Here is a 17,231-nt window from a genome sequence, read left to right on the forward strand (position 1 = left end):
ATTTATTCACTTACTGCAGAGGAGTTGCTCATTGTTTTTTTTCTAGGTTTTCTCTGTTAATGGCCACAATTTGAATGTGCACATAGACATTGCACTTAGTGCCAGCCTATTTATTCAGCATAGTTGTAAATTATGTAGGCACAGATAGTACTGCCTCTCTTATACCAGCTGCAAATTATGTGGGCACAGATAGTACTGCTTCTCTGATACCAACTGTAAATTATGTAGGCACAGATAGTACTGCTTCTCTGATACCAGCTGTAAATTATGTAGGCACAGATATTTCTTCTTCCCTGATACCAGCTATAAATTATGTAGGCACAGATAGTACTGCCTCTCTTATACCAGCTGTAAATTATGTAGACACAGATAGTACTGCCTCTCTTATACCAGCTGTAAATTATGTAGGCACAGATAGTACTGCCTCTCTTATACCAGCTGTAAATTATGTAGGCACAGATAGTACTGCTTCTCTGATACCAGCCGTAAATTATGTAGGCACAGATAGTACTGCCTCTCTTATACCAGCTGTAAATTATGTAGGCACAGATAGTACTGCTTCTCTGATACCAGCCGTAAATTATGTAGACACAGATAGTACTGCCTCTCTTATACCAGCTGTAAATTATGTAGGCACAGATAGTACTGCTTCTCTGATACCAGCCGTAAATTATGTAGGCACAGATAGTACTGCCTCTCTTATACCAGCTGTAAATTATGTAGGCACAGAGAGTACTGCTTCTCTGATACCAGCTGTAAATTATGTAGGCACAGATAGTACTGCCTCTCTTATACCAGCTGTAAATTATGTAGGCACAGATAGTACTGCCTCTCTTATACCAGCTATATATTATGTACGCACAGATAGTACTGCTTCTCTGATACCAGCTATAAATTATGTAGGCACAGATAGTACTGCCTCTCTTATACCAGCTGTAAATTATGTAGGCACAGATAGTACTGCTTCTCTGATACCAGCCATAAATTATGTAGGCACAGATAGTACTGCCTCTCTTATACCAGCTGTAAATTATGTAGGCACAGATAGTACTGCCTCTCTTATACCAGCTGTAAATTATGTAGGCACAGATAGTACTGCTTCTCTGATACCAGCTGTAAATTATGTAGACACAGATAGTACTGCCTCTCTTATACCAGCTGTAAATTATGTAGGCACAGATATTTCTTCTTCCCTGATACCAGCTGTAAATTATGTAGGCACATATAGTACTGCTTCCCTGATACCAACTGTAAATTATGTAGGCACAGATAGTACTGCTTCTCTGATACCAGCTATAAATTATGTAGGCACAGATAGTACTGCCTCTCTTATACCAGCTGTAAATTATGTAGGCACAGATAGTACTGCTTCTCTGATACCAGCTATAAATTATGTAGGCACAGATAGTACTGCTTCTCTGATACCAGCTGTAAATTATGTAGGCACAGATAGTACTGCTTCTCTGATACCAGCTGTAAATTATGTAGGCACAGATAGTACTGCTTCTCTGATACCAGCTGTAAATTATGTAGGCACAGATAGTACTGCCTCTCTTATACCAGCTGTAAATTATGTAGGCACAGATAGTACTGCCTCTCTTATACCAGCTGTAAATTATGTAGGCACAGATAGTACTGCCTCTCTTATACCAGCTGTAAATTATGTAGGCACAGATAGTACTGCTTCTCTGATACCAGCTATAAATTATATAGGTAGAGATATTCCTGCTTCCCTAATACTAGTAAATTATATAGGTATATTCCTGCTTCCCTGATACCAGCTGTAAGTTGGTAAGGCACAAATAGTACTGCTTCCTTGATACTAACTGTAAATCATATAGGCACAGATAGTAATGTTTCCCTGATACTAGCTGTAAATGATGTAGGCACAGATAATACTACTTCCCTAGGTACAGATAGTACTGCTTCCTTGATACGAACTGTAAATTAAGCAGGTAATGCTTCCCTTATACCAGATGTAAATTATGTATATACAGATAGTTCTGCTTCCCTGATAATAATCGTTCGTACATTATGTAGGCACAGATAGTACTGCTCCCTTGACATTATCTGTTAATTATATAGGCACAGATAGTACTGCTTCCCTTATAGTAACTGTAAATTATAGCTATGAATGATGTAGGCACAGGTAGTGCTGCTTCCCTGATAGTAACCTTAAATCATGTAGCCACAAAAAATACTGCTTTCCGGATACCATTTGTAAATGTACACAGCACTCATATTCCCTCAAATTTACCCTTTAAGTAGCGGTTGCAGTAGTCTCGTAGTACTGAATTTCCTGGCACCTTGGAGCATTAGCCATGATGCCTCCATAAATATAATAGGGAGTGGTGTCCCGTCACAGTAGAGTGATTTCTACTCAGCATTGACGGAAGCAAAGCAAATTCGAAAACCTGTGCTCTGCAGCCCAGTCCTGAAAGAACCAGAACTGCATATGCTCGGCCTCCGCTCTATTCATTGCCTATGGAACTGTACAGCTATTTTTTATCAGTCTCATAGACAATGAATGGAGCGAAGGTCAATCATGCACACCTCCACTGCAGAGCCCCATTCTCAGGATTACTGGGGTCCCCAGCAGATACACCCCATACACCCAATCAGATATTATCTATCATAATGATAGGGGATAACTTTTTTTTTGGTGGTGGAATAGGGTGTGGTAGAGTGATTTCGCCTCAGCATTGACGGAAGCAAAGCAAATTGCTAAAACCAGTGCTCTGCAGCCCAGTCCTGAAAGAACCAGAACTGCATATGCTCGGCCTCCGCTCCATTCATTGCCTATGGAACTGTACAGCTATTTTTTATCAGTCTCATAGACAATGAATGGAGCGAAGGTCAATCATGCACATCTCCACTGCAGAGCCCCGTTTTCATGATTACTGGGGTCCCCAGCAGCCGGTAACTTTTTTTTGGGTGGTGGAATAACCCTTTAATAATACTGATCTTCTGATAAGGGCCAAAGACTCCAGAACCTGGGTACAACCCCTGCACCGACTGTAGGTCCTCCGCTGTCCCACAAGTCTTGCGCATGTCCTCATACTTTAGTGCGTCCCCCCCTAAATGTGTCGTTAAGTGTGCGATGAACACTAAACTCCATAATTTCATTAACCAGAGGCTGCGCGATCACAGAAATGTCACATTTTATTTTTCCTTCTCGCTCTCTAAGGGACGAGCAGCTGGGACATAACGCTAAGCTGTCCCCGGGGATGTGCGCTGATTACATAACCACCAGAGCCGGGTGGTGATAGGCTCCGATCCCCTGTGATCCACCATCATCACTGCAACATATTATATTAAAAAAAGAGCAACAATGTAACAAAACGATACAATAAATAAACAAACAAACAAAAGTCCTTGCTGGTGTCAGTCATCTCCACTATAGGGGAATCCCTGGGGGGCTTGGGGGGATTGTACAGTACAGCGCCTGTGACATCACTGAAGCTGAGAAAGACTGCAGGATCTGAGGGAGGGATGGGGATGGAGTAGTTGGGGGGGAGAGCTTCCTCCTCCTCATCCTCCTCCTCCTCCTTCCCCTCCTGGACCACCGGTTTATACAGAAAACAGAGACATGCTAGAGAGAGAGAGAAGAGAGAGAAGAGACAGAGAAGAGAGGAGGAGGATGGGGGGGACATAAACAAGAAAATCAATGGTAACTGAATCCTTCATTAATTCCACTAGATGGAGCCTGGTGACATTCTGCTGGATCACATTAGTGCAGCAAGGTAGGAAAGGGATCAGATCCTCTGAATTGTGCAATTAGCAAAAAAAAAAAGGGAATAAGCAAGAGGGGGGAAAAAAAAATAACCTGTCCCCCTGCAACAAGCCCCCAGCTGCTGCCTGACATCCCCTCCATGCAAGTGGTCATCTGAGGAGGGGGCTAGAAGAAGAGCCGCAGCAGCAGCAGCAGCAGCAGCATCCTAGGAGCCCCAGGGCTGGTGGTGTGTGGAGCCCTCAATGGCAGCATCAGGTAAGTGTGCAGTCCTGGTTGGCTGGAGGTGCTGGTGGTGGGGGGTGCCCTGAATTACCGGTATACGTGCCATACACATTGGATTCCTTGTGCCTGCTGTTTGCAGCTGGAAAGATCTGCAGGTCAGGTAGGTGGCAGAGTCTGGGCACAGAGTGGGCATGAGGGCTTCTGAAGGGTTAATGCGGCATGAAAACGGAATATCCGTCAATCAAGGTAACGATATCCGTGGAAGTTGTCGGCAGGTGCAGGTTGGAGTCTGCGGACTGGGGGATGTGGTTTCCCGTCTGTTCCAGAATCTTACTTTTTTTTTAATAGTGATCTTTATGATTCCGCAGGATGGAGCGCGACTTTTCACCGTGGTGGATCACAACACAAACACGGGCCGTGCTATCTGTATCCGGGCAAATGTGTTGTCATTCAGTAAAAAATGGCAGGATTCTAGCTGTCAGTCAGAAAAATGGGAAGAAGGGTCAGGAACCGGCTGCCATCTTTATTGTGCTAGAATAGTGTTGGCTACAGATGTAGCAGAGGTGAAATTGCCCAAGGGGCGATATGACGAATTCGACTCTGATCCGTCTTACAAATCAGGCTGTGTTGCATTTTACAAACTTAGCTCTGCACATGACAAACATAACTCTGCACATGACAAACATAACTCTGCACATGACAAACATAGCTCTGCATATGACAAACATAGCCCTGCACATAGCAAACATAGCTCTGCATATGTCAAACATAGCTCTGCAAAGGACGAACATAGCCCTGCACATAGCAAACATAACTGTGCACAGGACAAGTATAACCCTACACATTACAAACATAGCCCTGCACATTACAAACATAGCTCTGCATATGACAAACATAGCCCTGCACATTACAAACATAGCCCTGCATATTACAAACATAGCCCTGCACATTACAAACATAGCTCTGCAAAGGACAAATATAGCGCTACACATAGCAAACATAACTGTGCACAGGACAAGTATAACCCTACACATGACAAACATAGCTCTGCACACGACAAAAATAGCTCTGCACATTACAAACGTAACTCTGCACACAACAAACATAGCCCTGCACATTACAAACATAGCTCTGCATATGACAAACATAGCCCTGCACATTACAAACATAGCCCTGCACATTACAAACATAGCCCTGCACATTACAAACATAGCTCTGCAAAGGACAAATATAGCCCTGCACATAGCAAACATAACTGTGCACAGGACAAGTATAACCCTACACATGACAAACATAGCTCTGCACACGACAAAAATAGCTCTGCACATTACAAACGTAACTCTGCACACAACAAACATAGCCCTGCGCATTACAAACATAGCTCTGCATATGACAAACATAGCCCTGCACATTACAAACATAGCCCTGCACATTACAAACATAGCTCTGCAAAGGACAAATATAGCCCTGCACATAGCAAACATAACTGTGCACAGGACAAGTATAACCCTACACATGACAAACATAGCTCTGCACACGACAAAAATAGCTCTGCACGTTACAAACGTAACTCTGCACACAACAAACATAGCCCTGCACATTACAAACATAGCTCTGCATATGACAAACATAGCCCTGCACATGATAAACATAACTCTGCACAGGGCAAACATAGCTCTGCACACGACAAGTATAGCTTTGCACATGACAACCAAAGCTCTGCACATGGTAAACATAGCACTGCACATGACACATAGCTGTGCACATGACAAAAATATCTTTGCATATGACAAACATAGCTCTGCACACGAGAAACATAGCTCTGCACACGACAAACGGCTGTGCACACAACATAGCCCTGCGCATCACAAATATAGCAGTGTACACGACAAACATAGCTCTGAACACAACAATTGTAGCTGTACACATGACGAACATAGCTTTGCACAGGACAAATATAGCTCTGTACATGGCAAACATAGGTTTGCAAATTACAAACATAGCTCTGCAATGACAGCCAAAGCTCTGCATAAAAAAACCATCTGTGACCCAAACTTATCTCTGCCCCATGATACATTTTGCTTTCCTACCCATGACATATTTACTTTGCTCTTCTTTATTTCACAAAGTCAGATCTGCTAAATCTGTCTGGACTACACCTGACAAACACACTTCTGCCACATTTGGCAAACAGAGTTTTGCTACATCCGATACATTTAGCCCTACAGCATCTAAGAAACACAATTCAGCTACATCTGCCCTAAACTGGTCCAAGAAGCCTCAAAGCCTAGCTTTACTAAATCTAACAAACACAGCCTTGCTGCATCTGACATACACACATATCACAAACTCTCGCTGCATCTGTAACAGACAGTTCTACTACTGTGCACCTCACTAGCTTAGTTCTGGCAGGTCTAACAAACTCAGCTCTGCTTTATGTGACACTTTACAACATCTATAGATCCAGCCTTAAATCTTTGACAAACTTTTTATTGCTACGTATGACAAACCTTGCTCTGCTATCATTCTCAATCTAAGGTCTGTAAAATCCAACAAACCTACCAAACTTAGCTCTGCTGTGTCTGACGGACCCAGCTACAGGTGCTTCTCACAAAATTAGAATATCATCAAAAAGTGAATTTATTTCAGTTCTTCGATACAAAAAGTGAATGTCCTATATTCTATAGAGTCATTCCAGACAGAGTGATTTATTTCAAGTGTTTATTTCTGTTAATGTTGATGATTATGGCTTACAGCCAATGAAAACCCAAAAGTCATTATCTCAGTAAATTAGAATAATTAACAAAAAACACCTGCAAAGGCTCCTAAGCGCTTGTAAAGGTCCTTAGTCTGTTTCAGTAGCTCCACAATCATGGGGAAGACTGCTGACTGACAGATGTCCAGAAGGCGCCACTGACACACTCCACAAGGAGGAGAAGCCACAAAAGGTAATTGCTAAAGAAGCCGGCTGTTCACACAGTGCTGTATCCAAGAATATTAATGGAAAGTGGAAGGAAAAAGTGTGGTAGAAAAAGGTGCACAAGCAACCGGGATAACCGCAGCCTGGAAAGGATTGTTAAGAAAAGGCCATTCAATAATGTGGAGATTCACCAGGAGTGGACTGCTGCTGGAGTCATTGCTTCACCACACACAGACGTCTCCAGGACATGGGCTACAAGTGTCACATTCCTTGTGTCAGCCACTCATGACCAATAGACAATGCCAGAAGCGTCTTACCTGGGCCAAGGAGACAAAGAACCGGACTGTTGTCAGTGGTCCAAGGTCCCAGAGTCTGGAGGAAGAGCGGAGAGGCCACAATCCAAGCTGCTGGAGGTCTGGTGTGAAGTCTCCACCATCAGTGATGGTTTGGGGAGCCATGTCATCTGCTGGTGTAGGTCCACTGTGTTTTATCAAGACCAAAGTCAGCGCAGCCGTCTACCTGGACATTGTAGAACCCTTCATGCTTCCCTCTGCCGACAAGCTTTTTGGAGATGGAAATGTCATTCTCCAGGAGGACTTGGCCCCTGTCCACATTGACAAAAGTACCAATACCTGGTGTAAAAACAACAGTATCACTGGGCTTGATTGGCGGCAAACTCTCCTGACCTTAACCCCATAGAGAATCTATGGAGTATTGTCAAGAGGAAGATGAGACACCAGACCCAACAATGCAGACGAGCTGAAGGCTGCTATCAAAGCAACCTGGGCTTCCATAACCCCTCAGCAGCTCCACAGGCTGATCGCCTCCATGCCACGCCGCATTGATGCAGTCATTGATGCAAAAGGAGCCGCGACCAAGTATTGAGTGCATTTACTGAACACACATTTCAGTAGGGAACAGTTCGGATTTTACAATCATTTTTCAAGCTGGTGTTATAAAGTATTCTAATTTACAGAGATAATGACTTTTGGGTTTTCATTGGCTGTAAGCCATAATCATCAACATTAACAGAAATAAACATGTGAAATAGATCACTCTGTGTGTAATGACTGTATAGAATATAGGAGATTCACTTTTTGTATTGAAGAACTAATATCTAATCTAACCAAATCTATCACGCTGAGCTCTGCTACATCTAACCTACTTATCTGCCTTGCAAATCCCACAATTTTTGATTTTCTAACTATCACACATTTAGCTCAACTACAGAAAATAAATAAGTTAATAATTTTACAACTGATAAAAACCTGTTGGAAATTAGTAATTGGAGCGGCAACTGCTGGAGTATCTCTGTAAGAAGTGACTACAGACCTAGCAGAGCTGAATTTATCATAAAATCCTTTTTGCAGCTTCATCAATCAGGCATCCAGGTAACACATTGAGAGATGTAGTAAGACGACCGACCGTCAGTCCTGTGGAATTGTAAAACATACACTTATTGCTATAGGATGGACTCAATGACAAACTCAGCTCTGCTACATCAGCAAGTGAATGTTAAAGAGACATGTGGTTGACCTGAAAATATTTTCCTGGACCAAGTCCTAAGATATATTGTTTTATTTCACATATCCACCTCTTTTAGCTTGGAGATTCAGCAGAGCTGAGTTTGCCATTTGCCACAACTCATAGGTGAAACTGCAGAGAAACCTTCAACATTACCTACCTATTGAGAAGCAAGCAAGCTTGTATGCTCTGGTAGAAAGATGTAGGAATTAGTATTTGAGTCAGTTGAATGTGAAATATAATAATGTACAACCCCTTTGATGTGCATGTGCACATTATTATAATGCTTTACAATATGAGGTTTTCCAGATACAAAGTTCCAAAGTTCCTGATTCTTTCACAATTCTGGCTACCATCAGCCACCACTAGGGGGAGCTCACTGCATGCTGTGTTATCATTGAAGATAATATACAACCAGTATCTTGTGAGCTCCCTCTAGTGGTGGCTGCAGGAATCTCTCCCTAGTGATTAGATTCTGCTACATGATAAGATCCTGTCTGCAGTCACCACTAGGGGGAGCTCCCTGTATACAGAGATACATGATAAGATCCTGTCTGCAGCCACCACTAGGGGGAGCTCCCTGTATAGAGTGATACATGATAAGACCCTGTCTGCAGTCACCACTAGGGGGAGCTCCCTGTATAGAGAGATACATGATAAGATTCCATCTACAGCCACCACTAGAGGGAGCTCCCTATTTACAGAGATACATGATAAGATCCTCTCTGCAGTCACCACTAGGGGGAGCTCCCTGTATACAGAGATACATGATAAGATCCTGTCTCCAGCCACCACTAGGGGGAGCTCCCTGTATACAGAGGTACATGATAAGATCCTGTCTGCAGCCACCACTAGGGGGAGCTCCCTGTATACAGAGGTACATGATAAGATCCTGTCTGCAGCCACCACTAGGGGAAGCTCCCTGTATACAGAGATACATGATAAGATCCTGTCTGCAACCACCACTAGGGGGAGCTCCCTGTATACAGAGATACATGATAAGATCCTGTCTGCAGTCACCACCAGGGGAGCTCCCTGTATACAGAGATACATGATAAGATCCTGTCTGCAGTCACCACTAGGGGAGCTCCCTGTATACAGAGATACATGATAAGATCCTGTCTCCAGCCACCACTAGGGGGAGCTCCCTGTATACAGAGATACATGATAAGATCCTGTCTGCACCCACCACTAGGGGGAGCTCCCTGTATACAGAGATACATGATAAGATCCTGTCTGCAGTCACTACTAGGGGGAGCTCCCTGTATACAGAGATACATGATAAGATTCTGTCTGCAGCCACCTCTAGGGGGAGCTCCCTGTATACAGAGATACATGATAAGATTCTGTCTACTGTCACCACTAGGCGGAGCTCCATGTATACAGAGATACATGATAAGATCCTGTCTGCAGCCACCACTAGGGGGAGCTCCCTGTATATAGAAATATATGATAAGATTCTGTCTGCAGTCAACACTAGGGGAAGCTCCCTGTATACAGAAATACATGATAAGTTTCTGTCTGCAGCCACCACTAGGGGGAGCTCCCTGTATACAGAGATACATGATAAGATCCTGTCTGCAGCCACCACTAGGGGGAGCTCCCTGTATACAGAAATACATGATAAGTTTCTGTCTGCAGCCACCACTAGGGGGAGCTCCCTGTATACAGAGATACATGATAAGATTCTGTCTGCAGTCACCACTAGGGGGAGCTCCCTGTATACAGAGATGCATGGTAAGATTCTGTTTGCAGTCACCACTAGGGGGAGCTCCCTGTATACAGAGATGCATGATAAGATTCTGTCTGCAGTCACCACTAGGAGGAGCTCCCTGTATACAGAGATACATGATAAGATCCTGTCTGCAGCCACCACTAGGGGGAGCTCCCTGTATATAGAAATATATGATAAGATTCTGTCTGCAGTCAACACTAGGGGAAGCTCCCTGTATACAGAAATACATGATAAGTTTCTGTCTGCAGCCACCACTAGGGGGAGCTCCCTGTATACAGAGATACATGATACAATTCTGTCTGCAGCCACCAATAGGGGGAGCTCTGTTGTGAATTTGCTTTTTGCTCCCTCTAGTGGTTACTAGTTTTTTGACTCTGGTTTTTCTGTCATTCCTTTTATCCGCACCTGGGTCGTTAGTTAGGGGTGTTGCTATATAAGCTCCCTGGACCTTCAGTTCAATGCCTGGCAACGTAGTTATCAGAGCTAGTCTGCTGTGCTCTTGTCTACTGATCCTGGTTCCAGTTATATCAGCTAAGTCTGCCTTTTGCTTTTTGCTATTTGTTTTGGTTTTGTATTTTTGTCCAGCTTGTTCCAAATCTATATCCTGACCTTTGCTGGAAGCTCTAGGGAGCTGGTGTTCTCCCCCCGGACCGTTAGACGGTTCGGGGGTTCTTGAATTTCCAGTGTGGATTTTGATAGGGTTTTTGTTGACCATATAAGTTACCTTTCTTTATTCTGCTATCAGTAAGCGGGCCTCTCTGTGCTAAACCTGATTCATTTCTGTGTTTGTCATTTCCTCTTACCTCACCGTCATTATTTGTGGGGGGCTTCTATCCAGCTTTGGGGTCCCCTTCTCTGGAGGCAAGAAAGGTCTTTGTTTTCCTCTACTAGGGGTAGCTAGATTCTCCGGCTGGCGCGTGTCATCTAGAATCAACGTAGGAATGATCCCCGGCTACTTCTAGTGTTGGCGTTAGGAGTAGATATATGGTCAACCCAGTTACCACTGCCCTATGAGCTGGATTTTTGTATTCTGCAGACTTCCACGTTCCTCTGAGACCCTCGCCATTGGGGTCATAACAGTTTGCCAGGCCAGTATTAAATGTTTAATGCATTGCAGAAGAGGGATTATAAGAAAGAAGATTCTGAGTTTTTTTTTTTTTTTTTTTTTTCTTCTTCCCCTTTACCTCAGAGTGGCTATGCTTGCTGCAGACATGAATGTCCAGACCTTGATTACAAGTGTGGACCAGCTGGCTACTCGTGTGCAGGGCATACAAGACTATGTTATCAGAAATCCTAGGTCAGAACCTAAAATACCGATTCCTGAACTATTTTCCGGAGACAGGTTTAAGTTTAGGAATTTCGTGAATAATTGTAAATTGTTTTTGTCCCTGAGACCCTGTTCATCTGGAGATTCTGCTCAGCAAGTAAAAATTGTTATTTCGTTCTTACGGGGCGACCCTCAGGATTGGGCTTTTTCGCTGGCGCCAGGAGATCCGGCATTGGCTGATCTTGATGCGTTTTTTCTGGCGCTCGGTTTACTTTATGAGGAACCCAATCTTGAGATTCAGGCAGAAAAGGCCTTGCTGGCTATGTCTCAGGGGCAGGACGAGGCTGAAGTGTATTGCCAAAAATTTCGGAAATGGTCCGTGCTGACACATTGGAACGAGTGTGCACTGGCCGCTAATTTTAGAAATGGCCTTTCTGAAGCCATTAAGAATGTTATGGTGGGTTTTCCCATTCCCACAGGTCTGAATGATACTATGGCACTGGCTATTCAAATTGACCGGCGGTTGCGGGAGCGCAAAACCGCAAAATCCCTCATGGTGTTGTCTGAACAGACACCTAATTCGGTGCAATGTGATAGAAAAACCGCAAATTCCCTCATGGTGTTGTCTGAACAGACACCTGATTTAATGCAATGTGATAGAATCCTGACTAGAAATGAGCGGAAAATTCATAGACGCCGGAATGGCTTGTGCTACTACTGTGGTGATTCTACACATGTTATCTCAGCATGCTCTAAACGTATAGCTAAGGTTGTTAGTCCTGTCACCGTTGGTAATTTGCAACCTAAATTTATTCTGTCTGTAACTTTGATTTGCTCACTGTCATCTTATCCTGTCATGGCGTTTGTAGATTCAGGTGCTGCCCTGAGTCTCATGGATCTCTCATTTGCTAAGCGCTGTGGTTTTACTCTTGAACCATTAGAAAATCCTATTCCTCTTAGGGGTATTGATGCTACACCATTGGCAGCAAATAAACCGCAGTATTGGACACAGGTTACCATGTGCATGACTCCTGAACACCGCGAGGTGATACGTTTCCTGGTTTTACATAAAATGCATGATTTGGTTGTTTTAGGGCTGCCATGGTTACAGACCCATAATCCAGTCCTGGACTGGAAGGCTATGTCAGTCTCAAGTTGGGGCTGTCGTGGTATTCATGGGGATTCCCTGCCTGTGTCTATTGCTTCTTCTACGCCTTCGGAAGTTCCGGAGTATTTGTCTGATTATCAGGATGTCTTCAGTGAGTCTGAGTCCAGTGCACTGCCTCCTCATAGGGACTGTGACTGTGCTATAGATTTGATCCCAGGCAGTAAGTTTCCTAAGGGAAGACTGTTTAATCTGTCGGTACCTGAACATACCGCTATGCGTTCATATATCAAGGAGTCTCTGGAGAAAGGACATATTCGTCCGTCTTCTTCCCCTCTTGGTGCGGGATTCTTTTTTGTGGCAAAAAAGGACGGATCTTTGAGACCTTGTATTGATTATCGGCTTTTAAATAAGATCACTGTCAAATTTCAGTATCCTTTACCGCTGTTGTCTGACTTATTTGCCCGGATTAAGGGTGCCAAGTGGTTCACCAAGATAGACCTTCGTGGTGCGTACAACCTTGTGCGCATTAACCCCTTCCCGACATTTGACGTACTATCCCGTCGAGGTGGGGTGGGCCCGTATGACCGCCGACGGGATAGTACGTCATCACCGATCAGCGGCGCTCACGGGGGGAGCGCGGCCGATCGCGGCCGGGTGTCAGCTGACTATCGCAGCTGACATCCGGCACTATGTGCCAGGAGCGGTCACGGACCGCCCCCGGCACATTAACCCCCGGCACACCGCGATCAAACATGATCGCAGTGTACCGGCGGTATAGGGAAGCATCGCGCAGGGAGGGGGCTCCCTGCGGGCTTCCCTGAGACCCCCGGAGCAACGCGATGTGATCGCGTTGCTGCGAGGGTCTCCTACCTCCTTCCTGGCTGCAGGTCCCGGATCCAAGATGGCCGCGGCATCCGGGTCCTGCAGGGAAGGAGGTGGCTTACCGAGTGTCTGCTCAGAGCAGACACTTGGTAAGCCTGCAGCCCTGCACAGCAGATCGTCGATCTGGCAGAGTGCTGTGCACACTGCCAGATCAATGATCTGTGATGTCCCCCCCTGGGACAAAGTAAAAAAGTTAAAAAAAAAATTTTCCACATGTGTAAAAAAAAAAAAAAAAAAAATCCTAAATAAATAATAAAAAAAAAATATATATTATTCCCATAAATACATTTCTTTATCTAAATAAAAAAAACAAAACAATAAAAGTACACATATTTAGTATCGCCGCGTCCGTAACGACCCAACCTATAAAACTGCCCCACTAGTTAACCCCTTCAGTAAACACCGTAAGAAAAAAAAACAAAAAACGAGGCAAAAAACAACGCTTTATTACCATACCGCCGAACAAAAAGTGGAATAACACGCGATCAAAAAGACTGATATAAATATCCATGGTACCGCTGAAAACGTCATCTTGTCCCGCAAAAAACAAGCCGCCATACAAAATTATCAGCAAAAAAATAAAAAAGTTATAGTCCTGAGAATAAAGCGATACGAAAATAATTATTTTTTCTATATTTTAGTTTTTATCGTATAAAAGCGCCAAAACATAAAAAAATGATATAAATGAGATATCGCTGTAATCGTACTGACCCGACGAATAAAACTGCTTTATCAATTTTACCAAACGCGGAACGGTATAAACGCCTCCCCCAAAAGAAATTCATGAATAGCTGGTTTTTGGTCATTCTGCCTCACAAAAATCGGAATAAAAAGCGATCAAAAACGGTCACGTGTCCGAAAATGTTACCAATAAAAACGTCAACTCGTCCCGCAAAAAACAAGACCTCACATGACTCTGTGGAGCAAAATGTGGAAAAATTATAGGTCTCAAAATGTGGAGACGCAAAAACTTTTTTGCTATAAAAAGCGTCGCTGGTTTCACACTTGCGTTTTTGTCTGCAGCGTTTTTTGCACAAAAAAACGCATGCGTTTTTTCCCTATATTTAACATTGAAAACGCATGCGGTTTTTTTGTACGCGTTTGGTCGCGTTTTCAAACGCATGCGTTTTTTTTCTGCATGCGTTCATTTTCAGAAATACAACCTGCAGTATTTTCTTGCGTTTTTAAGCACATGCGTTTGTTTGCGTTAAAAACGCATGCATTTAAACACACTGAAAAGCCACCCACCACCATCAAGGTGATAAAGGGATCCAAACCCTAACCCTACCCCTAACCTCACCCGTAACCGTTTAATGAACATTTTCTGACAGTCATAGTGCCACGTATTTCAGTGCCACGTATTTCAGTGCCACGTATTTCAGTGCCACGTGTTTCAGTGCCACGTATTTCAGTGCCACGTATCACATATTTCAGTGCCACGTATCACGTATTTCAGTGCCACGTATCACGTATTTCAGTGCCACATATTTTAGTACCACGTATTTCAGTGCCACGTATTTCAGTGCCACGTATTTCAGTGCCACGTATTTCAGTGCCACGTATTTCAGTGCCACGTATCACGTATTTCAGTGCCACGTATTTCAGTGCCACGTATTTCAGTGCCACGTATTTCAGTGCCACGTATTTCAGTGCCACGTATCACGTATTTCAGTGCCACGTATCACGTATTTCAGTGCCACGTGTTTCAGTGCCACGTATTTAAGTGCCACGTATCACGTATTTCAGTGCCACGTATTTCAGTGCCACGTATTTCAGTGCCACGTATCACGTATTTCAGTGCCACGTATCACGTATTTCAGTGCCACGTGTTTCAGTGCCACGTATTTAAGTGCCACGTATCACGTATTTCAGTGCCACGTATTTCAGTGCCACGTATTTCAGTGCCACGTATCACGTATTTCAGTGCCACGTATTTCAGTGCCACGTATTTCAGTGCCACGTATTTCAGTGCCACGTATTTCAGTGCCACGTATTTCAGTGCCACGTATCACATATTTCAGTGCCACGTATTTCAGTGCCACGTATTTCAGTGCCACGTATTTCAGTGCCACGTATTTCAGTGCCACGTATTTCAGTGCCACGTATCACGTATTTCAGTGCCACGTGTTTCAGTGCCACGTATTTAAGTGCCACGTATCACGTATTTCAGTGCCACGTATTTCAGTGCCACGTATTTCAGTGCCACGTATTTCAGTGCCACGTATTTCAGTGCCACGTATTTCAGTGCCACGTATCACGTATTTCAGTGCCACGTATCACGTATTTCAGTGCCACGTGTTTCAGTGCCACGTATTTAAGTGCCACGTATCACGTATTTCAGTGCCACGTATTTCAGTGCCACGTATTTCAGTGCCACGTATCACGTATTTCAGTGCCACGTATTTCAGTGCCACGTATTTCAGTGCCACGTATTTCAGTGCCACGTATTTCAGTGCCACGTATTTCAGTGCCACGTATCACATATTTCAGTGCCACGTATTTCAGTGCCACGTATTTCAGTGCCACGTATTTCAGTGCCACGTATTTCAGTGCCACGTATTTCAGTGCCACGTATCACGTATTTCAGTGCCACGTGTTTCAGTGCCACGTATTTAAGTGCCACGTATCACGTATTTCAGTGCCACGTATTTCAGTGCCACGTATTTCAGTGCCACGTATTTCAGTGCCACGTATTTCAGTGCCACGTATTTCAGTCACGTTTAGGGTTAGGGTTAGGGGTAGGGTTAGGGTTAGGGTTAGGGCTAGGGTTGGAGGTAAAGTTAGGGTTGGGGCTAAAGTTAGGGTTGGGGCTAAAGTTAGGGTTAGGGTTTGGATTACATTTACGTTTGGATTAGGGTTGGGATTAGAATTATGGGTGTGTCAGGGCTAGGGGTGTGGTTAGGGTTACCGTTGGGATTAGGGTTAGGGGTGTGTTTGGGTTAGGGTTTCAGGTAGAATTGGGGAGTTTCCACTGTCCAGGCACATCAGGGGCTCTACAAGCGCGACATGGCGTCCAATCTCAATTCCAGCCAATTCTGCGTTGAAAAAGTAAAACAGTGCTCCTTCCCTTCCGAGCTCTCCCGTGCGCCCAAAAAGGGGTTTACCCCAACATATGTGTTATCAGCGTACTCGGGACAAATTGAACAACAACTTCTGGGGTCCAAGTTCTCTTGTTATCCTTAGGAAAATAAAAATTTGGGGGGCTAAAAATCATTTTTGTGGGAAAAAAAAGATGTTTTATTTTCACGGCTCTGCGTTATAAACTGTAGTGAAACACTTGGGGGTTCAAAGTTCTCACAACACATCTAGATAAGTTCCTTGGGAGGTCTAGTTTCCAATATGGGGTCACTTGTGGGGGGTTTGTACTGTTTGGGTACATCAGGGGCTCTGCAAATGCAACGTGACGCCTGCAGACCAATCCATTTAAGGCTGCATTCCAAATGGCGCTCCTTCCCTTCCGAGCTCTGTCATGCACCCAAACAGTGGTTCCCCCCCACATATGGGGTATCAGCGTACTCAGGACAAATTGGACAACAACTTTTGGGGTCTAATTTATCCTGTTACCCTTGTGAAAATACAAAACTGGGGGCTAAAAAATCATTTTTGTGAAAAAAAAAAAGAATTTTTATTTTCACGGCTTTGCGCTATAAACTTTAGTGAAACACTTGGGGGTTCAAAGTTCTCAAAACACATCTAGATAAGTTCTTTGGGAGGTCTAGTTTCCAATATGGGGTCACTTGTGGGGGGTTTGTACTGTTTGGGTACATCAGGGGCTCTGCAAATGCAACGTGACGGCTGCTGACCAATCCATTTAAGTCTGCATTCCAAATGGCGCTCCTT

General features: G+C 44.1%; 1 protein-coding gene across 3 annotated transcripts in view; it reads left to right on the forward strand.

The window, feature by feature from the left end:
- Window positions 1-3,458: 3,458 nt before the first annotated feature.
- DGKB (diacylglycerol kinase beta) overlaps window positions 3,459-17,231 on the forward strand; it is a 655,304-nt gene continuing 641,531 nt past the window's right edge. Inside the window, exon 1 of one of the 3 annotated variants that reach the window (XM_077268080.1) lies at window positions 3,459-3,988. The gene's annotated coding sequence lies outside the window, so the exon portion shown is untranslated. Of the gene's footprint in view, window positions 3,989-4,031; window positions 4,116-17,231 lie in introns of those variants that run through there. The other 2 variants (XM_077268081.1, XM_077268082.1) reach the window with 2 other exon arrangements.

Source organism: Ranitomeya variabilis, chromosome 6, assembly GCF_051348905.1.
Source record: "Ranitomeya variabilis isolate aRanVar5 chromosome 6, aRanVar5.hap1, whole genome shotgun sequence".
NCBI classification, from domain to species: Eukaryota; Metazoa; Chordata; class Amphibia; order Anura; family Dendrobatidae; genus Ranitomeya; species Ranitomeya variabilis.